General features: G+C 40.0%; 1 long non-coding RNA gene across 1 annotated transcript; it reads right to left on the bottom strand.

Moving 5' to 3' along the window:
- Positions 1–5,258: 5,258 nt before the first annotated feature.
- Positions 5,259–5,617, bottom strand: LOC107110869. The gene is made up of 3 exons (XR_001482537.1): positions 5,564–5,617; positions 5,394–5,453; positions 5,259–5,291 (listed from the first exon to the last, which is right to left on the bottom strand). It is a non-coding gene; the product is annotated as an uncharacterized LOC107110869 (long non-coding RNA).
- Between the last annotated feature and the right edge of the window lie 2,274 nt (positions 5,618–7,891).

The following is a 7,891-nucleotide window of genomic DNA, read 5'->3' as shown; positions in this document are numbered from 1 at the left end:
ATAACATATGTAGAAGATAAATACAGTTTTTCCAAACTCCCCCCCTTTTTTTCTTTTCTTCTTTCTTGCTGCTTCTTTCTTCTGACTTTCTTATCTTTTTTTCCCTGTCTTCTTTCCATTGCCTCTGTTTTAATGCTTTTTACTGTCTCTACTCCACCTCCACTACCATCCGTACAATCCAATAAAGTATTGTGACTCATGCAGATTCACCAGCGTTTCTACTCACGCCCCAGTCGCTGTCTCACTTTTAACTGTAGAAGGATACTGCAGTCAGCTTAAAGGGAGAAAAATTAGCATTTCAGTATCTGGTAGCCTGAACTCCTTTTCTTCACCACTTGTTAGGAAGAGAAACTCGTCCTCTCGTTCCAGTCTCCCTACTGATTTAAAGGGCAAGTTTGCTTTTTCATGTAATCCAAAAGGGGAGGCTCAAAATAAAACTTTGAAAGAAATTATTTCTTGATGGTGTGCTCATGGTACTTCCAGCCTTAATTTCATCTAGAAGACTCTGTGAGGTTCGTTGGTCTTGACTAATGCTCAGCACAGACCGTTGAGCTTCTTCCACCACCACCCGCATCAGAGCAACTCCGGATTTTCGTGCCAGCCACCGTTCGTCTCTACTTCCCTGAAGCAAGCTCCCTGCTACAAGCTCACCCTCCAAGAGAGTTTGTTGAGGCTCAAGCTATACTAGGAATGCTTGGCCCTCGGGAGGAAGGAATATCGGCGAACTCAGCCAGGAGCGTTCCTGCTGCTGTCCACCACCATCGAGATCAGAACCAGGAAGCAGGTGCATACAGAATTCTTAAACCCTCTTGTATACTCAAATGGGTGTACTTTGTCATGCTGCGTACATTGGTACATATTGTGCCATCCACAGATTCTTGTGCATAGATCTGAGATTTTTCATGAATACCTATAACTAGTGCTTTCAGAGTTGTTCTGATCTATTGAGGAAACACAGTGGAACAGAGTCTGGATTCAGTGTCTCCAGATCAGATCATGGCCCCAACAGGTGAAAAGCAACGGCAGCCTCATACATCAAACTTCCCATTGGCCTGGGCACTCAATACAGGGATTTTACTTCAAGAACACACCTTTAAACCTTAATCCATTTGGAGATATGCACAACAAATGTCCCTATTGTACTTTCTAGATTACGATGAAATATTACAAATGAGCACATTTTTATCAGCTATTGGTCACAGAATTTTTAAGCGGCTACCAAAAGTATGTGGTATTTATTTGCTCGCAGAGGCAGACTGAAGGACAGACCAACATTTTCCAGGCAAGTTATGAATTTTGGGACTGCCAGGATGTGCAGATAAATGCTCCTTATTTTTTTAAGGCTTCATATTCACCAATGTTCAGAAGCACAGGAATTCACTGGGGAAACGTTTAATCTACAAAGAAGACTCTGAATTCTTAATTATGAAATGTGTTGACCATTTTCAGAAATGACATGATTCTTTAATGCCCCCGTATATTAATGAAGCATACTCATTATTTGCATTATGATGGCAGATTATTGTTCAAATAGGGATGAACAAAGGAAAATTGAAATATTCCCTGCTAAGAAACTAATAGCATTAAAATAATGTGACTCTTAAGAGGGAGGTAAGCTTGAATTTAGTTCACATGATTGTAATGGAATTGTGTGACAATACACACTTCATTACAAATATTTATGCCTGTCAGAATACACCATATTGACAGTCTTTCAAAACACTAAGGTTACAGTTTTCTGCATATTCAGACCCATTTGACAAGATGAGACCTACTTCCAAGTAATCAAAAGATCAAGTTTTAAGTGTTTTCTTTGAGGAAATTGACATAGAGTTATCTACTCCATGAGTCTGAAAGTTTTAAAAAAGCCTCTTTCCTAAGCCAACATTTTCTGAAGCACACAGCCTTGTGCTGCTGGTATGCAGTCCTGACTAGCAAACGTATCTCATATTTGATATGGGAGTAAAAAGCTCTGATGTGATTATAGCCATACTAGTTTAGAGAGGGACTATGGCTCAGTGAGAGAACGCCTGGTCCCAGTGTCAATCCCCAACATGTCCAGTTAAAAGTAGTAAGTGATGTGAACAATCTCTAAAGGAGACCCTCCAGAGCCACCAGCAAAGTTGACGGTGTTGATGATGACAGGCCAAAGGTCTGACAATATAAAGCAACTTAATACTGTGCCACAGTTTTCCTAGGTAGAGGCTGCTGGGGGGGGGGGACTTAAGAGAACGCAGATAAAGGTAGGTAGGCTGTTGGGTGGGAAGAAGATACGGTTGCTGACTCCAGGTTAGGAAACCCCTAAAGATTTGGGGGGTGGAGTCTGGAGAACATGGGGTGTGTTTGTCGCGAGTCGCCATCAACCGGAAGTTCCATGTTCCTCATTTTTGTTACCCAGATGTAGAACTTGACACTTATCCTTGCTAAATTGCATCTTGTTCACATCTGCCCACGTTTCCAATGTATTCACATCTTGTTGAATTCTATCTCTATCTTCCAGTATGTTCGCTGCTCCTCCCAATTTAGTGTCACCTGCAAATTTAATGAATAGCCCCTCCACACCCTTATCCAGATTGTATATAAAAATATTGAAAAGTACTGAGCCCAGAACCAAGCCCTGTGGCACCCACTGGACACCTCCCTCCATTCAGATGAAATGCCATTGACAACTACTCTCTGAGTGCAGTTCCCCAACCACTTCCCTATCCACCTAACTATCCTACAATTCAGTCCACAGTCTTTTAGTTTACCCAACAGAACATCATGTTGAACCCTGTCAAAAGCTTTACTGAAATCCAGGTAAACAACATCAACAGCATTCCCTTGATCCAGTAAGCTAGTCACTCGATCAAAGAAGAAAATGAGGTTGGTCAGGCAGGACTTGATGGAGAAAAATCCGTGCTGACTTCCCTGGATCATCAAGTTGTCCTTTAGATGCTCACAGATCGATCCCTTTAAAATCTGCTCCAGTATCTTCCCTGGGACAGAGGTCAGACTTACTGGCCTGTAGTTTCCTGGGTCATCCCTCCTCCCTTTTTTGAAAATTGGGATAACGTCTGCCCTCCTCCAGTCTTGTGGCATGTCTCCCATCCTCCAAGAGGGCTGGAAGAAGATGGCCAAAGGCTCTGCAAGCTCTTTAGAAAGTTCTTTGAGCACTCTTGGGTGCATACCATCTGGCCCTGGGAAATTGTACTCATTTCACCTTCAGCACTTATTGATTCTTAATGCCTTGTCAGTTAAGCAATGGAAAGGCCGAGGAGCACCATTGTTGGGCTGTGTTGGCCCTATCCTCAGTGCAATGTCCTAGATGACTTTTGTCCACCTGGCTCTTATGATCCCTTTTATTGATGTTTGAAAGGGGCCCTGTCTATTTCTTTGTTCTGGAAACATTCCAGGACTTGTGGAAAATGTCAGCTTTCTTAAAGGCAGATTCCATATGCTGAAGGGCACTGTGTTTGAACTACTTCTGACCTGAGTTTTTAGAGGCAATGATGAGGGGACAACCTTATGGAAGAGCCCCTATTTATACTTTCTCAGCTGCAGAAATAGGGCTTGAATCTGGATTAAATGAATGTTTGTTTGGAAACATTGCCTTAGGCTCGAGTCCAGTGGCTGCCCATCATCTGAGACAGCCTTAACCACCCTAACTGGACTTGCTTGCCCCGTGGTACAGTCCTGAAACATATTCTGTACTGCAAATCTTCAATCCAAGTCTCTGCCTTTTCAATTCCTTCTGCTTTCAGCAGCAGGATGGGATATTTTGAACTGCTGCATTACTTAGAAGTCTGATTAATTATGGCCATTGTCACAGGGTTTGACATGGTAGATATCAATAATAACATGGAATACCACTTCCATAAAAGATTTTAAAAAAATGTTGCATTATTTGAAAAATTATAATGCTTAATATTTATATAGCACTTACAAATGTTTAAAGCTTAATATATTATATCTTTTGGCAACTGTATTTGGAAACCCTGTTTCTACACCACACTGCAATCTTGATCAAATGATGGTCATTAACGACCTCTTGGCACCTTCCTTTTCTAACAGCCAAAGGACATCAAAGGAGGAGCAATCAAACGAAGTGAAGCAGAAATAATTCTAAAGCCAAAGTGACTCTAAATGTGCCATAATAAGTCAGGTAGAATATTGCTGTGCATTATCTGCTTTGTTTTTCAGACAACTTTAGAACTGCAATATGTATATTTTTAAAAAAATGTTTTATGCCACCAGTGTTGCTGCAAAGCCTTTTGTGCTGTCAGCTTAATTATCTGTCACTATTGTTGCAGTACAATAAAAATTTGCATTAACAGGCAGCCTGTACTGTAGATACAGAATGGATTTAGAAAAGCAAGTATTTAACAAGGAAAAAACCTCAGCTTTAGGATATTGGTAGTCATCAGCAATTGTACAGTGTCCATTTCCATAAATGTTCAAATTATGGATTCATGTATTTCTGGTATAATCTACTACTTAATCTATCTCTAATTTATTACATGAAGAAGTAATAAATAAATAACATTGTACTTTTCTTAGTGAAAAATATTTCTACATAATGCAAACAGTGGGATTGGGAAGCAGTGCCAAACCAGGGGTTGATATACAGCTCTACAGTACCTAAAAGACCATTTTGTGCTTGGAACAGGTGCATTAAATATTTTGCCCTTCTAGCCCAATTATGTATGGTCAGAATCATGTCCCACTGTGCTCTCCAAATATAATTCTGCTATCTGCACAGGTAAAGTACTTTACATAAATCCACTGTCTGCATTATGCCATAAACATCAAAAACCTAAACAGCCCCATCTGGCCTTGCCCACTTTATAAAACTTGTCGAGCACCAAGAAAGGTGCCTGTGGGTGCCATGGCACCTACCAATACCACATTGGGGACACTTTCATAATATGATGGAGTATAGGTCTAGCAGTGGCTACTAGCCATGGTGACTGAGGAGAACCTCCACACTCATAAGAACATAAGAGAAGCCAATGTTCGATCAGGCCAATGGCTCATCCAGTCCAACACTGTCACACAGTGGCCTAAAATACCAGGTGCCATCAGGAGGTTCTAACATATAGACTATGGGGTACAGCAAATAGAGTATAGTAAATACAAAATAAATTGCTGAAAAAGTTCACAAAAATATAAAGATGTAATACATTTCAAATATCAAAGATGTAATTTAATATTTGTTTTCCAGCAGGTGCTAGCAGGTATACAGCACAGGAACAAGGACGAACACTTCTCGAGTCTATCTGCGTTCGTTTCGAGTGATCTTTCTCAATCTCCTATCAACAATAACAAATACAATATAATAGGAAACAAGAAACTCCAAAAAGTCTCACAAATGACTTAAATACAACTTAATAAAATTGTGAAATAATACATACAGTCTTCAATATTCAATGAACTTCTGCAATTCAATGCACCACAAGGGTATCCAAAACATTCTGTCAATTTAAACATAATAACAAATATTAAATATAGTTAATGTTCAATAAACAAATCAACAGTCCAAAATAAAGGTGGTCATCCTGAATACTATATATCAATAACTCACCAAAATGGCTCACACAGCTCCTACACACTGATTCTTTTACATGGACAAGTCAGTCTTACTAGTTAATTGGAAGCTTCCTCTCCAAGCATAGCATTGGCCTTTTTTTATTGCAGTTGCACACTGTCTAGACATTTTCATAGAGTTATCTACTGTGACTCCAAGATCTCTCTCTTGGTCAGTCTCTGCCAGTTTGGACCCCATCTACGTGTATTTATAGTTAGGATTTTTGGCTCCAATGTGCATCACGTTCCACTTGGCCACATTGAGCCCCATTTGCCACATTGACGCCCACTCGCCCATCCTTGACAGATCCCTTTGGAGTGCCTCACAATCCTCCCTGGTTCTCACCACCCTTAACAACTTCGTGTCATCTGCAAATTTAGCCACTTCACTGCTTACTCCCAACTCCAAATCATTAATGAACAAGTTAAAAAGCATCGGACCCAGTACTGATCCCTGTGGTACCCCACTGCTTACCACCCTCCACTGAGAAAATTGCCCATTTATACTCACTCTGTTTCCTATTAATTAGCCAGTTTTTGATCCACAAAAGGACTTGTCCTTTTATCCCAAGATTATTGAGCTTTCTTAGGAGCCTTTGATGAGGAACATTATCAAAAGCTTTCTGGAAGTCAAGGTAAACAACATCTATTGGGTCCCCCTTGTCCACATGTTTGTTCACTCCCTCAAAGAACAGTAACAGGTTAGTGAGACAAGATCTTCCCTTACACAACACATGCTGAGTCTGCCTCAATAGTTTTTGTTCATCAATGTGCATACTAAGCACTAAACCTCTGCAATATCAGGGGAAAGGTCTCAGCCTCTATGCCATGTTGTTCGCTCTCAAGAGGAACTGGTTGGCCACTGTGTAAGACAGGATGCTGGACTAGATGGACCACTGGTCTGATCCAGCAGGGCTCTTTTTATGTTCTTACAATTACATTATCTCTTCTGCAATGTTAAAGATGACATATTATATTAATTTCACCTTTGATTTTAATATGTCTTGCACCAGAGGAAGAATTCGATATTTTATCTGGATTACAACATGTATTTGTGGTTATATCTAGAAATCAATAAAGCATACATACATTCTCACCTAAAATATTAATGGCACATTTGAAACCATCAAGCTTAAGCAATATTGTATTTGCAATGGCATCCACTCATTGTTGTTCTCTATCAATCTATCTAGTACTGCTCATATGGCTATCACCATAAGCAGAAATTAGAACAAAAAAATTAAAAGACCTTACTCAGTATTATTTCTCTTATACTTGATTATTGTGCCTATGAATTTTGCCACTGAGAGGGTAACACAATCATTGGTATCCTACAGTAGCCATACCTGGGCTACTCATCGTTGTTAATATTATGAATTCTCCAAGGAAAAATTAAGCTCTGGAAATTTTTCTGCCCACATCTGTGATTATATGTACAGAAGGCCTAATCCAACAGCTGTTAAAATCACTAAATGTCTCCTAACACCCCACTGGATAAGATTTGGTTTATAAGCACTAGACCCAGTAAACACATCCTCCCCCTATGTACAAATAGTTTGAGTCTAACAGGTCTCTCTGAATTGTCATTAACAAAATATGAAAGTTTTCCTACTCTCTATGGATATCACAATACAACCAGAAGGGGTAATCAAAGCAGCCTTCAATCAGATGTGGCCTTTAACTTAAACTTGTGAGTCAGTAGGGAAAAGAAATTAAACAATATTTAAGCCAGTCATTCATAAGAAACATAAATTATGCTTTGCCACTATAGTTGTCAGGAATCAGGATTGATTCTAGTATTTCAGTTTTGCATGTTTCTAAATGATAACAGTAGACATCTTCAAGACAATTTGCTGATAGCTGGGAGCAAGTCCTGAAGGGTTCTGATTTAGGATTGCCTGCAACTGCATTGGCCAAATCATCTTCTTCCCTCTGAATCAGGCCCCTGAAAGCACTTCTAAATCAAGTTCTTAAAAGCAACTCACACCTGTTTTATGGCTACAAATCCATACGTTGATCTCATAATAGATGCAATGTGTACTTTCCACAATATCAGCAGTGCATAATTGCGCAGCCAGGGCTTCTCATGATAAATATTCCCTGCTGGAAGCTGCTTAAATCAACTGTAGGTGGCACTCGGTAGCCAAGCAATTACTGAGGCCACTCTTAAACACAACCGTGCGAAGTAAATATGAAGGCCTCACCCAGGCACTTGGCTTCCAGCTAGCCTACCATTTGAAACATTTTCTACCAGCTACTTGTCTCATATTTTAGAAGAAGAAATTGGATTTATACCCCACCCTTCACTTGGAGTCTCAGAGCGGCT

Source organism: Gekko japonicus, unplaced genomic scaffold (genome assembly GCF_001447785.1).
Source record: "Gekko japonicus isolate JY-2015 unplaced genomic scaffold, Gekko_japonicus_V1.1 scaffold130, whole genome shotgun sequence".
Classification (NCBI taxonomy): Eukaryota; Metazoa; Chordata; class Lepidosauria; order Squamata; family Gekkonidae; genus Gekko; species Gekko japonicus.
Note: the sequence above shows the minus strand (reverse complement) of the source record. Positions and strands in the feature narration are given on the sequence as shown.